Source organism: Triticum aestivum, chromosome 2D (genome assembly GCF_018294505.1).
Source record: "Triticum aestivum cultivar Chinese Spring chromosome 2D, IWGSC CS RefSeq v2.1, whole genome shotgun sequence".
NCBI classification, from domain to species: Eukaryota; Viridiplantae; Streptophyta; class Magnoliopsida; order Poales; family Poaceae; genus Triticum; species Triticum aestivum.
The window spans coordinates 631,105,372-631,124,840 of record NC_057799.1 but is presented as its reverse complement, the minus strand read 5'-3'; the positions used below and the strand labels follow the sequence as shown (position 1 = coordinate 631,124,840).

The following is a 19,469-nucleotide window of genomic DNA, read 5'->3' as shown; positions in this document are numbered from 1 at the left end:
CGGCGCGAATCGGCCCATATTCGGCGTAGTTTTTGTGTCACATGCATCATAGCAAACTAATACAAATCAAAATAGTTCAACAAATAGTACAACAACAAATAGTTCAATACAAATTATATAGTTCAAGAAATAAAAACTCATATTTCATCACACGTTGAGCTAGGCGTCGCCCTTGATCCTCCATAGGTGCTCCACCAGATCTTGCTGCAGTTGTTGATGCACCTGTGAGTCTCGGATCTCTTGACGCATATTTGAGGTAGGCAGTCCAGGTTGCCGGTAGCTGGTGATCAACTTCGGCTAGAGGTCCCTGCCTGTAGTATGGTTCAGTGTCAAACATTGGCTCTTCCTGCTCGCTCTCGATGATTATGTTGTGCAAGATGACACATCAAGTCATGATCTCCCACATTTGATCTTTCGACCCGGTCTGAGCAGGGTACCGGACAACAGCAAATCGAGATTGGAGCACACCAAATGCCCGCTCGACATCCTTCCTGCAAGCCTCCTGCACCTTGGCAAACTGGGACTTCTTGCCTCCTGGCACAGCGTTTCAGATAGTCTTCACAAATGTAGACCATTTCGGATAGATGCCATCTGTTAAGTAGTACCCCTTGTTGCAGTGCCGCCCATTGACCTCGAAGTTCACCGGAGGAGAATGACCTTCAATAAGCTTGGCAAAGACAGGGGAGCACTGCAGCACGTTGATGTCATTGTGAGTTCCTGGCATACCAAAGAAGGAGTGCCAAATCCAGAGGTCCTATGTGGCCACCGCCTCAAGTACCACACTGAAACCGCCTTTGGCGCCTTTGTACATCCCCTGCCAAGAAAATGGGCAGTTCTTCCATTTCCAATGCATGCAGTCGATGCTTCCAAGCATCCCAGGAAATCCTCTTGCTGCATTCTGTGCTAGGATCCGAGCAGTGTCTTCCGCATTGGGTGTTCGCAAGTATTGCGGTCCAAACACTGCCACCACTGCCCTGCAGATCTTGTAGAAACACTCAATTGTCGTGGACTCGGCCATGCGCCCATAGTCGTCGAGTGAATCACCGGGAGCTTGATACGTCTCCAACGTATCTATAATTTTTTATTATTCCATGCTATATTATATTCTGTTTTGGATGTTTAATGGGCTTTATCACACACTTTTATATTATTTTTGGGACTAACCTATTAACCGGAGGCCTAGCCCAAATTGCTGTTTTTTTGCCTATATCAGTGTTTCGCAGAAAAAGAATATCAAACGGAGTCCAAATGGAATGAAACCTTCGGGAGCGTTATTTTTGGAAAAAACGTGATCCAGAGGACTTGGAGTGGACGTCAAGAAACGAACGAGGGAGCCACGAGGCAGGGGGCGCGCCTACCCCCCCTGGGCGCGCCCTCCACCCTCGTGGGCCCCTCGTAGCTCCACCGACCTACTTCTTCCTCCTATATATACCTACGTACCCCGAAGACATCCAGGAGCACCACGAAACCCTATTTCCACCTCGGCAACCTTCTGTACCCGTGAGATCCCATCTTGGGGCCTTTTCCGGCGCTCCGCCAGAGGGGGCATTGATCACGGAGGGCTTCTTCATCAACACCATGGCCTCTCCGATGATGTGTGAGTAGTTTATCTCAGACCTTCGGGTCCATAGTTATTAGCTAGATGGCTTCTTATCTCTCTTTGGACCGCAATACAAAGTTCTCCTCGTTTCTCTTGTAGATCTATTCGATGTAATCTTCTTTTGCGGTGTGTTTGTCGAGGTCCGATGAATTGTGGGTTTATGATCAAGATTATGTATGAACAATATTTGAATCTCCTCTGAATTCTTTTATGTATGATTGGTTATCTTTGCAAGTCTCTTTGAATTATCAGTTTGGTTTGGCCTACTAGATTGATCTTTCTTGCAATGGGAAAAGTGCTTAGCTTTGGGTTCAATCTTGCGGTGCTTGATCCCAGTAACAGTAGGGGAAACGACACGTATTGTATTGTTGCCATCGAGGATAAAAATATGGGGTTTATATCATATTGCTTGAGTTTATCCCTCTACATCATGTCATCTTGCTTAAAGCGTTACTCCGTTCTTATGAACTTAATACTCTGGATGCATGCTGGATAGCGGTCGATGTGTGGAGTAATAGTTGTAGATGCAGAATTGTTTCGGTCTACTTGTCTCGGACGTGACGCCTATATACATGATCATGCCTAGATATTCTCATAACTATGCTCAATTCTATCAATTGCTCGACAGTAATTTGTTCACCCACCGTAATACTTATGCTATCTTGAGAGAAGCCACTAGTGAAACCTATGGCCCCCGGGTCTATTCTCCATCATATTAATCTTCCGTCAACTAGCTATTTCTATCGCCGTTTATTTTGCTTTCTTTTCTTTTACTCTTTATCATAAAAATACCAAAAATATTATCTTATCATCTCTATCAGATCTCACTTTTGCAAGTGGCCGTGAAGGGATTGACAACCCCTTTATCGCGTTGGTTGCAAGGTTCTTATTTGTTTGTGTAGGTGCAAGGGACTTGAGGATGGCCTCCTACTGGATTGATAGCTTGGTTCTCAAAAACTGAGGGAAATACTTACGCTTTGCTGCATCACCCTTTCCTCTTCAAGGGAAAACCAACGCAGTGCTCAAGAAGGATTTCTGGCGCCGTTGCCGGGGAGGCCTACACCAAGTCAAGTCAAGATTTGACTCCCGACAACGAGCCATTTCTGGCGCCGTTGCCGGGGAGTCTACGCACAAGTCAAGACATACCAAGTACCCATCACAAACTCTTATCCCTCGCATTACATTATTTGCCATTTGCCTCTCATTTTCCTCTCCCCCACTTCACCCTTGCCGTTTTATTCGCCTTCTTCCCGTATGCCTTTCTGTTTGTGTTTCCACGTGCCTTCTATTTGCTTGCTAAAAATCTATTGATATGGATCCACTTAAAGTGTTCTACTTGGATCATCTTCGATCCTTATGCGCTCGTGCTGAAACCCCAACTAGCCTAGTTGATGGGAAATCTTTAGATGAGCATGCTCATTTTGTGCGTCACCGTTTGTCTGAAAAAGGGAGACTCATATGGAATCAAATAAACAGATTGATGTGTTATGCTTGGAATCTTTGTGAAATTTGTGATATTACTTGTTGCTCTAAGAACCCTAAAAAACACCTTCCCTACCTATGTGAGTTTAATGAAAATGAAATCTTATCTTCTTATGCAAAGGGTGTTTATAGTTACTACGATATCGAACAAATTGAAGAATTTGTCGCTTTTAAGGGTGCTTATGAAGTCGCTTCTTTGATTGAAAAGTATGATATTACTCTTTACGAATCTGAAAATTTTGAAATACTTGAATATTGCTATGAAAACTATGCTCTTAATGTCTATGTCAAAGAATTTATTGAAAGAATGACCGTTGCTTCTAAAGAAAATAATGATTTGCATGAACCTATAGATAATTATGATTCCGGTGATTTGATTGAAATATCCCTTGATGAACATGATGCTTTTTGTGGCCATGATGCCAATATTTATGAAGATGAATTTGCTATAGTTCCTTATGTTAAACAGGAGATCGTTGCTATTGCACCCATACTTGATAGCTCCTTGAATAAAAAGCATGATTGCAATGATTTTACTATAAATTCTCTTGATGTCAATGGTGCTAATAATATGCAAAACCCTAAGCTTGGGGATGCTAAGATTGCTATGTCTACTACTTGTTGCAATGATCATGATTGGGGTGATTCTTCTTATGATCTTGAAAATTTATTTATGTTGGGAAACATAGTAATTTCAAAAATTTCCTACGCACACGCAAGATCATGGTGATGCATAGCAACGAGAGGGGAGAGTGTTGTCCACGTACCCTCGTAGACCGAAAGCGGAAGCGTTATTACAACGCGGTTGATGTAGTCGTACGTCTTCACGATCCGACCGATCAAGTACCGAACGCACGGCACCTCCGAGTTCTACACACGTTCAGCTCGATGACGTCCCTCGGACTCCGATCCAGCCGAGTGTTGAGGGAGAGTTTCGTCAGCACGACGGTGTGGTGGCGATGATGATGTTCCACCGACGCAGGGCTTCGCCTAAGCTCCGCAACGGTATTATCGAGGTGTAATATGGTGGAGGGGGGCACCGCACACGGCTAAAATATCGTATATCAATTGTGTGTCTATGGGGTGCCCCCCTTCCCCCGTATATAAAGGAGCAAGGGGAAGAGGGCCGGCCAAGGGGAGATGGCGCGCCCAAGGGGGGAGTCCTACTCCCACCGGGAGTAGGACTCCTCCTTTCCTTGTGGGAGTAGGAGAAGGGAAGGGGGAAGGAGAAAGAAGGAAGGGGGCGCCCCCCCTCCCTAGTCCAATTCGGACTAGCCCATGGGGAGGGGTGTGGCCACCCTTTGGGGTCTTTCCCTCCTTTCCCGTATGGCCCATTAAGGCCCAATACGAATTCCCGTAACTCTCCGGTACTCCAAAAAATACCCGAATCACTCGGAACCTTTCCGAAGTCTGAATATAGTCGTCCAATATATCGATCTTTATGTCTCGGCCATTTCGAGACTCCTCGTCATGTCCCCGATCTCATCCGGGACTCCGAACTCCTTCGGTACATCAAAACTCAATAAAACTGTCATCGTAACGTTAAGCGTGCGGACCCTACGGGTTCGAGAACTATGTAGACATGACCGAGACACCTCTCCGGTCAATAACCAATAGCGGGACCTGGATGCCCATATTGGCTCCCACATATTCTACGAAGATCTTTATCGGTCAGACCGCATAACAACATACATTGTTCCCTTTGTCATCGGTATGTTACTTGCCCGAGATTCGATCATCGGTATCTCGATACCTAGTTCAATCTCGTTACCGGCAAGTCTCTTTACTCGTTCCGTAATACATCATCCCGCAACTAACTCATTAGTCACAATGCTTGCAAGGCTTATAGTGATGTGTATTACTGAGTGGGCCCAGAGATACCTCTCCGACAATCGGAGTGACAAATCCTAATCTCGAAATACGCCAACCCAACAAGTACCTTTGGAGACACCTGTAGAGCACCTTTATAATCACCCATTTACGTTGTGACGTTTGATAGCACACAAAGTGTTCCTCCGGTAAACGGGAGTTGCATAATCTCATAGTCATAGGAACATGTATAAGTCATGAAGAAAGCAATAGCAACATACTAAACGATCGGGTGCTAAGCTAACGGAATGGGTCAAGTCAATCACGTCATTCTCCTAATGAGGTGATCCCATTAATCAAATGACAACTCATGTCTATGGCTAGGAAACATAACCATCTTTGATTAACGAGCTAGTCAAGTAGAGGCATACTAGTGACACTCTGTTTGTCTATGTATTCACACATGTATTATGTTTCCGGTTAATACAATTCTAGCATGAATAATAAACATTTATCATGATATAAGGAAATATATAATACTTTACTATTGCCTCTAGGGCATATTTCCTTCAATTTAAGCCCCATGATAAATATGAGATTGATAATAGTGTTTGCAATATTATTGAAAGTGGATTTGGAAGAGTGTCAACTTTAGATCCCACTATTTTGGAAGACTGTCAACTTCGCATGCATGTGGATCATGTTGAGAATATGTTATGTGATAGCTATTTTGTTGAATTTGCTTATGATCCCACATGTAATTATTATGAGAGAGGAAAATATGGTGTTAGAAATTTTCATGATAATAAATTACCTCTCGTTATGTTGAGATTGCTATTGTTTCTTTCCGCTTCCTTGCATATGCTAGTTTTTGCTTGCTATGATAATTTGTTTGCCTATAAGATGCCTATGCATAGGAATTATGTTAGACTTAGATGTGTTCGTCACGTGTTTTATGATTCTCTCTTTGTGTTTCAATTATTATCTTCATGTGAGCATCATTGAAATCTCAATGCCTAGCTAGGGGCGTTAAACGATAGCGCTTGTTGGGAGGCAACCCAATTTTTTTTTTTTGCTTTTTGCTTCTGTTTAGGAATAAATATTTGATCTAGCCTCTGGTTAGATGTGTTTTTATGTTTTAATTAGTGTTTGTGCCAAGTGAAACCTATATGATCTTCTTGGATGATAGTTATTTGATCTTGCTGAAAATTCCAGAAACTTTCTGTTCACGAAAACAATTGTTAAAAATCACCAGAACGAGATAAAATACTGATTCCAATTGCAGAAGATCAATAAACAAATTATCTAGGTCTTCCTATTTTGGTAGATTTTTATAAGTTCCACAAGTTTGCATTTGATACAGATTACTACAGACTGTTCTGTTTTTGACAGATTCTGTTTTTCGTGTGTTGTTTGCTTATTTTGATGAATCTATGGTCAGTAAAAGAGTTTATAAACCATAGAGAAGTTGGAATAAAGTAGGTTTAACACCAATATAAATAAAGAATGAGTTCAATACAGTACCTTGAAGTGGTGTTTTGTTTTCTTTCGCTAACGGAGCTCACGAGATTTTCTGTTAAGTTTTGTGTTGTGAAGTTTTCAAGTTTTGGGTAAGGATTTGATGGATTATGGAAGAAGGAGTGGCAAGAGCCTAAGCTTGGGGATTCCCAAGGCACCCCAAGATAAATCTAAGGACACCAAAAAGCCAAAGCTTGGGGATGCCCCGGAAGGCATCCCCTCCTTCGTCTTCGTCCATCGGTAACTTTACTTGGAGCTATATTTTTATTCACCACATGATATGTGTTTTGCTTGGAGCGTCTTGCATGATTTGAGTCTTTGATTTTTATTTTACCACAATCATCCTTTCTGTACACACCTTTTGAGAGAGACACACATGATTCGGAATTTTTTAGAATACTCTATGTGCTTCACTTATATCTTTTGAGCTATATAGTTTTTGCTCTAGTGCTTCACTTATATCTTTTAGCACGGTGGTGGTTATGTTTTATAGAAACTATTGTTCTCTCATGATTAACTTATATCATTTTTGAGAGTCCTACAAAACAGCATGGTAATTTGCTTAAATTGTGAAATTAGTCCTAATATGATAGGCATCCTAAACGATAGCGCTTGTTGGGAGGCAACCCAATTTTATTTTAGTTTTTCGCTTTTTGATTCTTTTTAGGAATAAATCTTTGATCCAGCCTCTGGTTAGATTTGTCTTTGTGTTTTAATTAGTGTTTGTGCCAAGTAAAACCTATAGGATCCTCTTGGATGATAGTTATTTGATCTTGCTGAAAATTCCAGAAACTTTCTGTTCACGAAATGTTTTGTTAAAAATCACCAGAACGTGATAAAATACTGATTCCAATTGCAGAATATCAATAAACAAATTATATAGGTCCTCCTATTTTGGTAGAGTTTTCTAAGTTTCACAAGTTTGCGTTAGTTACAGATTACTACAGACCATTCTGTTTTTGACAGATTCTGTTTTTCGTGTGTTGTTTGCTTATGTTGATGAGTCTATGGTTAGTAAAAGAGTTTATAAACCATATAGAAGTTGGAATACAGTAGGTTTAACACCAATATAAATAAATAATGAGTTAAATACAGTACCTTGAAGTGGTGTTTTGTTTTCTTTCGCTAACGGAGCTCACGAGATTTTCTGTTAAGTTTTGGGTTGTGAAGTATTCAAGTTTTGGGTAAGGATTTGATGGATTATGGAACAAGGAGTGGCAAGAGCCTAAGCTTGGGGATTCCCAAGGCACCCCAAGGTAAATTTAAGGACACCAAAAAGCCAAAGCTTGGGGATGCCCTGGAAGGCATCCCCTCCTTCGTCTTCGTCCATCGGTAACTTTACTTGGAGCTATATTTTTATTCACCACATGATATGTGTTTTGCTTGGAGTGTCTTGTATGGTTTGTGTCTTTTCTTTTTAGTTTACCACAATCATCCTTGCTGTACACACCTTTTGAGAGAGACACACATGATTCAGAATTTGTTAGAATACTCTATGTGCTTCACTTATATCTTTTGAGCTATATAGTTTTTGCTCTAGTGCTTCACTTATATCTTTTAGAGCACGGTGGTGTTTTTGTTTTATAGAAACTATTGTTCTCTCATGCTTAACTTATATTATTTTGAGAGTCCTACAAAACAGCATGGTAATTTGCTTAAATTGTGAAATTAGTCCTAATATGATAGGCATCCAAGATTAGTAAAAACTTTCTTATAAGTGCGTTGAATACTAAGGAAAGTTTGATGCTTGATGATTGTTTTGAGAAATGGAGGTAGTAATATTAAAGTTGTGCTAGTTGAGTAATTGTGAATTTGAGAAATACTTGTTCTAAAGTTTGTGATTCCCGTAGCATGCACGTATGGTGAACCGTTATGTGATGAAGTCGGAGCATGATTTATTTATTGATTGTCTTCCTTATGAGTGGCGGTCGGGGACGAGCAATGGTCTTTTCCTACCAATCTACCCCCCTAGGAGCATGCGCGTAGTACTTTGTTTCGATAACTAATAGATTCTTGCAATAAGTATGTGAGTTCTTTATGACTAATGTTGAGTCCATGGATTATACGCACTCTCATCCTTCCACCATTGCTAGCCTCTCTAATACCGCACACCTTTCGCCGGTATCATATACCCACCATATACCTTGCTCAAAACAGTCACCATACCTACCTATCATGGCATTTCCATAGCCATTCTGAGATATATTGCCATGCAACTTACCACCGCTCCTTATATTATGACACGCTTCGTCATTGTCATATTGCTTTGCATGATAATGTAGTTGACATCGTATTTGTGGCAAAGCCACCGTTCATAATTTTCATACATGTCACTCTTGATTCGTTACATTTCCCGGTACTCCGCCGGAGGCATTCACATAGAGTCATACTTTGTTCTAAGTATTGAGTTGTAATTCTTGAGTTGTAAGAAAATAAAAGTGTGATGATCATCATTATTAGAGCATTGTCCCAAGTGAGGAAAGGATGATGGAGACTATGATTCCCCCACCAGTCGGGATGAGACTCCGGACGAAAAAAAGAAGAAAAAAAAGAGGCCAAAAGAAAAAAAAGAAAAAGGCCCAAAAAAATGAGAGAAAAAGAGAGAAACAATGTTACTATCCTTTTTCCACACTTGTGCTTCAAAGTAGCACCATGATCTTCATGATAGAGAGTCTCCTATGTTGTCACTTTCATATACTAGTGGGAATTTTACATTATAGAACTTGGCTTGTATATTCCAATGATGGGCTTCCTCAAAATGCCCTAGGTCTTCGTGAGCAAGCGAGTTGGATGCACACCCACTTAGTTTCTTTTGTTGAGCTTTCATACACTTATAGCTCTAGTGCATCTGTTGCATGACAATCCCTACTCACTCACATCGATATCTATTGATGGGCATCTCCATAGCCCGTTGATACGCCTAGTTGATGTGAGACTATCTTCTCCATTTTGTCTTCTCCACAACCACCATTCTATTCCACATATAGTGCTATGTCCATGGCTCACGGTCATGTATTGCGTGAAGATTGAAAAGGTTTGAGAACATCAAAAGTATGAAACAAATACTTTGTGTGATGAAGATAGAACATAGCCAGACTATATGATTTTGTAGGGATAACTTTCTTTGGCCATGTTACTTTGAGAATACATAATTGCTTAGTTAGTATGCTTGAAGTATTATTACTTTTATGCCAATATTAAAATTTTATCTTGAATATTTCGGATCTGAATATTCATACCACAAATAAGAGAATTACATTGAAAATTATGCTAAGTAGCATTCCACATCAAAAAATTCTATTTTTATCATTTACCTACTCGAGGACGAGCAGGAATTAAGCCTGGGGATGCTTGATACGTCTCCAACGTATCTATAATTTTTGATTGTTACATGCTATACTATATTCTGTTTTGGATGTTTAATGGGCTTTATCATACACTTTTATATTCTTTTTGGGACTAACCTATTAACCGGAGGCCCAGCCCAAATTGCTGTTTTTTGCCTATTTCAGTGTTTCGCAGAAAAAGAATATCAAACGGAGTCCAAACGGAATGAAACCTTCGGGAGCGTTATTTTTGGAACAAACATGATCTAGAGGAATTGGAGTGGACGTCAAGAAACGAACGAGGAAGCCACGAGGCAGGGGGGCGCGCCTACCCCCTAGACGCGCCCTCCACCCTTGTGGGCCCCTCGTAGCTCCACCGACCTACTTCTTCCTCCTATATATATCTATGTACCCCGAAAACATCCAGGAGCACCACGAAACCCTATTTCCACCGCCGCAACCTTCTGTACCCGTGAGATCCCATCTTGGGGCCTTTTTCGGCGCTCCGCCGGAGGGGCATTGATCACGAAGGGCTTCTGCATCAACACCATGGCCTCTTCGCTGATGTGTGAATAGTTTACCTCAGACCTTCGGGTCCATAGTTATTAGCTAGATGGATTCTTCTCTCTCTTTGGATCTTAATACAAAGTTCTCCTCGTTTCTCTTGGAGATCTATTCACTGTAATCTTCTTTTGCGGTGTGTTTGTCGAGATCTGATGAATTGTGGGTTTATGATCAAGATTATCTATGAACAATATTTGAATCTCCTCTGAATTCTTTTATGTATGATTGGTTATCTTTGCAAGTCTCTTCGAATTATCAGTTTGGTTTGGCCATCTAGATTGATCTTTCTTGCAATGGGAGAAGTGCTTAGCTTTGGGTTCAATCTTGTGGTGCTCGATCCCAGTGACAGTAGGGGAAACGACACGTATTGTATTGTTGCCATCGAGGATAAAAAGATGGGGTTTATATCATATTGCATGAGTTTATCCCTCTACATCATGTCATCTTTCTTAATGCGTTACTCCGTTCTTATGAACTTAATACTCTAGATGCATGCTGGATAGCGGTCGATGTGTGGAGTAATAGTAGTAGATGCAGAATCGTTTCGGTCTACTTGTCACGAACGTGATGCCTATATACATGATCATACCTAGATATTCTCATAACTATGCTCAATTCTATCAATTGCTCGACAGTAATTTGTTCACCCATCGTAATACTTATACTATCTTGAGAGAAGCCACTAGTGAAACCTCTTCTTGGTACAAGAACATCGTAATACTCGCCGAGGTCGACATCATCCACCGGCTCCGCCACAAGAACATTGTCCCTCTTCTTGGTACGTCGTTAATTGCTCAATGCATGTCTAGTGACTGTACTCCCTCCGTAAACTAATACGTATAAAAGTGTTTAGATCACTACTTTAATTATCTAAATGCTCTTATATTAGTTTACATAGGGAGTACATCTTAATTATTAGACACCTGTATATGTTTCACAGTCTTTAAACAACATATGTTTATCGGATTTGAGAGGGCCCCACCTTGTCATATATTTCCTAGGACTAAAATGCCCCTAGATTAAAACACGTCCCCACCTTGTCATTAGTACTTTTGAGTACCTTCGAGTACTTTCATCCGCGTACTTTCGAGCACTACGTATGTATGCGCCGTTAGATCGAGACAAACGAACGGCTCCAAAAAATGCCAACTACTGTAGAAATTGTGGGGGCAGTCTTTAAAAACTTAACCATCTCTATTCCCTGGTTGATGATAGTAGCAGATGATAGTGGCAGGGAATACAGAGATCACATACAAAGCGATCTCTTTGTTCCTTGTTTTTTAATTTGGCACAAAACTTGTTTTATATCTTTGTTTCGGTTGTAGACTGACTATATATGTATACTTGAACCTAGCCACGTGTTTGAAAACTTGGACGAAATAATATCAAGATAGTTTCTCTGCATTCAAAGTTAAGAGCCAGTTTGGAGTTCATAAGAAACAAAGACTTAAGCAAAAACTAATGCGTTAAATGGACTATGCACTATGCCGTTTGAGAAACTTAGCTTCCATCTATTTTTGGTTGCAAACTTAATTTCCATTTGAACTTCAACTGCGAGTAGGTTTTCATCTATTTTAATTTGGTTGGTACATTAAAGTTACGTCCTCCTCTCTAAAATAGATGATGTTCCAGACTTTGGCACTCCCTTCAGCAATAAACGTCCTTGAACATTACGTTTGAAATGCATATATTCACAGAAATTATAAAACGATGCCGTGAAAATATTATTCACCGCAAATCAAATTTATTATTTGAGCTTATAAATCTAAATAAGGCAAATTTTAGTATGATTTCTTTTCATTAAGGGTCAATGACAAAATAGTATCACTGTGTGTAGTTTAGGATATCTATTTTGAAAGAGGGAGGGAATGCTTCATCTATTTTTTTAAATGCATTAATAGCTTTATTTGTGTACAACTATAGTAACCTTAATGCACTGTTAATGGTCGAAATTAGCATCCTGAATATTTTACAAGGTCAAAACGTCAAGTAAGATAGAACAGAGGTAGTGTAATGTTATTTAATTTGGACTGTGGTATAGCATAACTAGATTAATTGTGCATATTTTTTTGTCTTACAATACTTTGAGTAAATGACAATTTTTACCACTTAAAATACATGTTGTGGCACTAGTTATTCCATTTTTTAACACGGTACAAACGCAGGCACTCATAAATACGCGTATACACTCACCCCTATGAACACACGCAGATTCATGACAAACGTCGGCTGGGGAGTTCCTCCTGAGCGAATGATTCGTTCGCTACGGGATGCAGGATGAGGGAACCCTCCTTGTTTCCCATTCCGCGTTCATTGTAGCTGCGTTTTCAAGCTAACACAATCCGGCCCAAATGGCCCAGAAAATATTAGGGAGGCGGGCAGAAAAAAGGTTAGGCCTAGTTAACTTATTTTTTTGCATAAAAATTGTGAAATAAAACATTTTCTAATACAGAAAAGGCATAGAAACATAAATTTATAATTTCCATGATAAAAAAATGCACGCCATTAATAATAAAATTTCCATGAAATAATTGATAAAAAAATCCCAAAGCTTGCCATGTTTGGAAGACAAAAATGTTATGAATTTGTCATGGGATCACGAGAAAAATTACAAAAATTTGTCATGTGTACAAAACAAACTTGACATGTGATATTTTTTTACAGAAAATTGTGTAAAAATTGCCATGTGACAAGTTCAAAAAATTATAAGTATGCCATGTACATTTTTTTAAAATTTCCACTTACCTATAACAAAAAATTGCATATTTGTGCCACCAAGTAGAAAAAAAAGAGGAACTGGGATTCGATCCCAGGTTGGTTAGGAGAGCGTTTGCGCCGCTTTTGTATCTAGCGAACGAGTTTCGGTTCTGACGTGGCAAGACACTTTGCGCCAAGATATGTGCATGTGATCCGACGGCAGGCAGAGCATTCGCTGGAACATGCTAGAAATCTGACATTCGGCCAATATCAATTCCATAAAAAAATTGTCATATTTTACCCTTAACTTCATATTAGTGACACAGCTTACCATTTTGACACAACATGATCCATTTATTTTTTTAGGTGTGTGAGTCATATTTAACCCCAAATAACACTGGTGACCATATTTGTTACATGGTTCTTTTAGGGCTTTATTCAAATCTGCAGTATTTAAATATGCTTATCAATAGTAATATTATATATACTGTGACGTAACGATTTTCAGGTTGGTCTTACGAGAATGGAGAGCTGCTGCTGATATACGAGTACATGCCCAATGGCAGCGCAGACAAGCACCTGTTCCACGAAAAGCAGCAGCACCGTGGCCACCAACAGCCAGTTCTGCCCTGGGAGAGACGCTATGACATTGTGAAGGACGTGGCCGCCGGTTTGCACTACGTCCACCACGAGTACGAGCGCACGGTGCTCCACCGCGACATCAAGGCCAGCAACATCATGCTGGACTCGGCATTCCGCGGCCGCCTCGGCGACTTCGGCCTCGCGCGAGTCGTCGCCTTCGACAAGGACTCCTTCACCGACGTCGGCGTCGCGGGCACCTGGGGCTTCATCGCGCCGGAGTACCCCGTGAGCCACAAGGCCACCCGGCAGACCGACGTCTATGCGTTCGGGCAGGGCCGTCTCCAGAAATTTGGGGGCCCGGGACGAAAATCAAAATAGGGCCCTATTTTTTTAAACCATATATAACTGAAGAACTAATGCAAGTAAAGCATACTCCCACTTAATTATTTAACTTCAAATATATCTTATTGTTGCAATATTTAGGAAATATATCAAATACTAACGGTAAAATAGTAAATATGGTACTGAAGGAATACACTTATAAACTGACCTCATTTTCTACCAAAAAGCAGCATTCTTCTAGTATTTCTTGATATGAAATCTTCGATCAAATCTTCATAATTAATCTTCTCCAAGACATCATTTTCAAGTGCTATTGTTGCCAATCCATTCAGTCTTTCTTGTGTCATTGTAGAACGCAAGTAGGATTTCAACAACTTGAGTTTAGAAAAGCTCCTTTCCGCAGATGCAACTGTCACAGGAATGGTTAACAAAATTCTGTATGCGATAACAGCATTAGGATAGATTAAGGAACGCTTCTTCAAAAAGTTCAAAATATCAAGTGGGCCCATAGATTTCTGAAGTGAGCCCTGCAGAAAAAGTAGCTCGGAACACAATTCAAGTCCGTCAATATCTTTATGTTCTCCACTCTTAAGTGCATCTTCAAGATTAACACACGCAGCCAATAAACTCTTGCCATCCAAGGATCGCAGTCTATCTGAAGTAAACAAGAAACCAAATATTTTTTCATACCCCTCGTACTGTTCAAATCTCGTGTTAAGTGAAACTATAGCTTGATCAACAATATGCAGAAAATAATTGACCCTAAATGACTCCTCTGCTGATTGTGAAACAATAGATGAATCATCTGCACCCTCACCAATTTGCCTTTTTCTCTTGATTTTACGCTTGGTGCGGAACTCTGGATTAATATCCATCTCCTTTGCAATTTCTTTTGCAGCTTCCAATGCTTTTGGAAAGCCAGATTCTCTATACTTAGTGAAGAAAGAAATCAAGCCCTTTACAGACTCAATAGCAATATCAATAAGCATATCCTTTGACTGCAACTCTTTGCTGATCAAATTAACAGCTGATAATATTTCATACCATATGATTATTGACACTAAGAATTCAAAGTCACAAAGATTATTTTCTGCCAATGATTGAGCTTCACTACTTGTCGATGGATCTTTATCAATTTCAGCCACTTGTAGTAGAGCCTCCCTTATTTCTGGTAGTTGAATCCTTATAGCCTTAACACTATCAACACGACTCTCCCACCTAGTAGATGACAATGACTTGAGAGTCACTCCTGATATGTTATTTTTGAGAATTTGCCATCTTTTAGTAGAGTTAGCAAATGTTGTGTAGATGCGTTGGATAACTCCAAAAAAAATCAGATGCTTTACGACAAGACTTTGCCATATCACATATTGTCAAATTCAGACTATGACAACCACAAGCTGAATAAAAAGCTCTCCGATTTATTTTCAAGACTTTACTTTGTACCCCTTTATGTATTCCCTTCATATTTGACCCATTATCATATCCTTGCCCTCTCAGATTGTCAATATCAAGGTCAAGAGTTTTCAATTCATTTTTTAGAGCATCAAACAATCCTTGCCCAGTGGTATCATTCACATCCAAAAAACCTAAGAATGATTCTTCAATGCAAAAAGAACCTGAAGATGCATCAACATACCTAATTATCAAAGACATCTGCTCTTGGTGGCTTGCATCGGGAGTACAGTCAAGTAAAACGGAGAAATACTTTGCTTCTTTTACCTTCTTAACGATTTCAGACCTGATTGCAGCAGCGAGCAAATTTATTAGTTCATTCTGGATGGAAGGACCAAGATAATGATCACGGATTTTATCACTTGTGATGCGGTCGACATGTTCTTTTATAACTGGGTCAAATTCTGCCAACATTTGAACCAATCCTAAGAAATTTCCATTACTATCTTGGTACACCTTGCTATTACTGCCACGAAATGCTATATTATGTTCCGCAAGAAATTTCACAATCAAAAGAATCCTGAGCAAAACTTTTCTCCAATGCTCCCTTTCCTTTTCAAGTTCTTGCTGAGCAACTTTATCAATTGTTTGATTCTTCTCCAACCTGAGGCGCAAATCATACCAACTACTCATATTTGTGACATGTTCTCTACCATTTTCATGCTCTTTGAGTCTACTGATAAGATGATGCCAGTCACTGAAGCCATCATTTGCTAACTGACCTCTCACATGTCCCTTCCTTAATAATTTGCAGCAAAAACAAAATACTTTGTCAAGCTCTTTGCTGTACACAAGCCACTCTCTATCACACTTTTCTCCATTCGAGAGAACTCTAGTGTACGCTAGTGCAGAAAACCTTCTACCAAATTTGTCTGTAGGACCATGCTCAATAGACAAGTCTCTTTTAGGACCTTTTTGCACCAAAATATCAATCATTGTAGGATCAAGTGCATCCCATGTTCTTGGATCAAATATATCAGGTTGAACAGAATTATTTGTGTTATCAGCAACATTAGCATCATCACCTTCAGCAGCAATATTAGCACCTTCATCGACATGATTAGAATCATCACCTTCAGCAGCAATATTAGCACCTTCATCAACATGATTAGAATCATCACCTTCGTCAACATTGTTAATATCCTCACCTTCATCAGTTTCACCAATGTGAGCCTCAGCCTCTTCTGGATCACCACTAGGTGCATCATCAATATTAGCATCTACAGTTTGGTTTTCAGAATTGGGTTGAGGTTCTTTCACAACAAATTTATCGAGAGCGCCCTTTTGTTTTCGAGTATCTTCTTTTACTTTTTGTTTCTTCCTTCGCTTTGAAGCACCAGAATCATACCTCCTTCCTGGATGCATGATTCTTTCTGTTTAATAAGACAAACATATCTGAATCAATTCAAACTCTGAGAATTATAGCTATAAGAAAATACAAAAGGACTTCACCCAGATGTAAGATTTTGAATTTTTCCTTTAACAAAAAAGTAGCCTACAACCTACTGTCTACACTGACAAAATAAATTAGGGCTTGGACGCTTTGTCTACAACTACAAGAACCAGTGCGTGACAAGAATCAAGATTCAAGAACTTACCCTGGCAAGGGAAGGGATCAAGGGATTATGTGCGCTGGGGCATGGCCGGTCGGCGGCCGCGTATCGCGTACAGGGCGTCGCCCCCTGCCTGCTCGATGCGTCTGTGGCTCAGCCGCCGTCGACCAGACACTCAGCCGCCGTCTATCCCTGCTGCCCTTTCGACTGCGTGCGATGGAATCGGGACAGGAGTTACGGAAGGAAAACGGGCTGCAGAAGCTAGGTGCGTTCGTGCCTGGGATCGCTAGAATGGGCTGCCTGAGATTGCGTTTTTGGCTGGGCCTTATACATATTACTTGCTGGACTGGGGCCCCCAAAATTTTGGGCCCCCGTGCGGTCGGCCAATTTGGCCTTCCTCATCAACGGGGCTGCGTTCGGGGTGCTGGTCCTCGAGGTCGTCACCGGCAGGAGGTCGCTCGGCAAAGCAGACGCCGAGTTCCCGCTGCTCGTCGACTGGGTCTGGTGGCTCCATCAAGAGGGGAGGCTGCTCGAAGCGGTGGACGCCGAGCTCCGCTCGTCGGAGGCGGAGTTCGACGCCGGCGATGCCGCCCGGGCTGCAGGTTGTCACGAAGACGGCACCGCTGCCGGACGTGCCGCTGGTGAAGCCCGCGTTTGTGTGGCCGCCGGAGGGGGCGTTACTGGACGACGACGTGGATGATGGTTTTGCGGGGACGAGCCGTGATGATTCTCGTTACTGGGAGGAGGAGACCATGCCGAGCTTCATGTCATCGGAGATCACCAAGCGCAGGGCTCGGAATGTTGATCAGCACAAAGACGCGGGGGAGATAGAGAGTTATGTGTAATCCAATCTGTAGATTTTTTTATAAAGGAGGAATCTGTAGATAATTGGGCATATCTAATCTAATTATCTATATATGCCTATTATTATAGTAGCCATCAGCCATTGATCTATGAAATCAAGGCCACTTTGTCGTAGTCGATGAAGCTCCGGTGTAGATTCCTACCATCTCCTTTGGGGTCGCGAGGTTACGGGTTTCTCGTCTTGCGGGACTGTGAGGTTAGATGTCAGTTGATTCATCTATTCAAGGGTTCAACGGGGACGACTACGGCTTCAAGGCGTTGCTCCTTTAGGGGCACGTGCATGAAGACTTCCCCATGTCATCGACAAAGTCGAGCAGACTCCGATAGGGGAGCGACGATAGCGACGCTTAGGCTGTTCGTTCTAGCAACAATAGTGGTCGTTTGGTGTGCTAGAGATTTCGGCGTAGTTTTTATTGTGTTTGAGGTGCTTTATACTTGTGATGAACTTTGGACATAAAATTTATTGGACTAACATATTAATCCAGTGCGCAATGTTATGTTTTGTTTTACGTTGTTTTTGTATCCTTCAGGAAAATACCTAGAAAAAGTCTCAAAAAAATCAACAAGAAAGAGTTTCGGCATATTGAAGACCAGAAAGACCCTGGGGACTTGAAGCCACACCTGGTAGGCCCCAACCAAACGTTAATGAACTCTTGTTAAAATTCATAAATGTTTTTTAAAATTCAATGACATTTTTAAATTTTTGAACATTTTATAAACCAATTTTTTTTTCTAAATTCATGACCCGGTTAGTGCAATTTGCAAAACTGAAGTTAGATGGTCCTGTTTCAAAATCTTCAAATGCCGACTCGATTAGTGCAATTTGCAGGAACAGTGGAGGATCGTACTTGGGAGCTTCAGCTCTTGTTTTTGCAGGAGTCACTGGCTCGACCACCCTGAAGGCATTAGCATGTCGTGTTTCACGCATCGTCATTGGCTCAGACTACAAAAAAATGATTGCAAACATGAAGGAAGGAAACGGTGGGAAGCATGGCCATATCATGCGGAAAATCAAGATCATGTCTTCAGAGTTTCAGGATTGCTCTTTTCTTCTAAAAGGAAGGGCTGAATACTGAGGCTCATAGCCTCGCTAAGCACGTGCTATGTCTTTCTGCATGTCGCCATCTTTGGCTTCTACAACCCCTAGATATCAATTGTATTTCTCTAAACATTATTGAGCAATAAAATGGAGCGTGGGTTAGCCTTTGTTTTTACTGTTTTTTGGTTATTTGTATTGGGTGTACTTCTTTCTGTTTCTTTTATTCCATTGATTTTCCTTTTTGGTTTTTCCTTTCCCTTTTTAGTTTCCCTTTTTGTTTTTTGTTTCCTTTTCAGTTGTTCTTTATATTAAAAACTATAGTTCACATTATTTTAAATACATGCACATTTGTTTAGTTCGTGAGCATATTTAAAATTTCAAAAACATTTGAAAATTATGAAATAATTTTAAAAATGCATATTTTGTAATTCGATAACATTTTTTAATTTTATTATCTTGAAAAACATAAACAATTTTTAGTTTTACGAACTATTTCCAAATTTGAGGACATTTCCCTGACATGGACATTTTTAGAATTATAGAAAAAAATCGATGGCATTGTTTAAAAATTTGGAAACATTTGAAAAAAATATCACTTATGGCTTTTTTTAAGGAAACTTATGGCTTACAAAAAGCTG

General features: G+C 40.5%; 2 pseudogenes; one reads left to right on the top strand and one right to left on the bottom strand.

Annotated features, from left to right (window-relative positions):
• The first annotated feature begins 12,241 nt into the window (after positions 1-12,241).
• Positions 12,242-17,773, top strand: LOC123056108 (probable L-type lectin-domain containing receptor kinase S.7; annotated as a pseudogene).
• Positions 14,002-17,169, bottom strand: LOC123055161 (zinc finger MYM-type protein 1-like; annotated as a pseudogene).
• Positions 17,774-19,469: the final 1,696 nt, after the last annotated feature.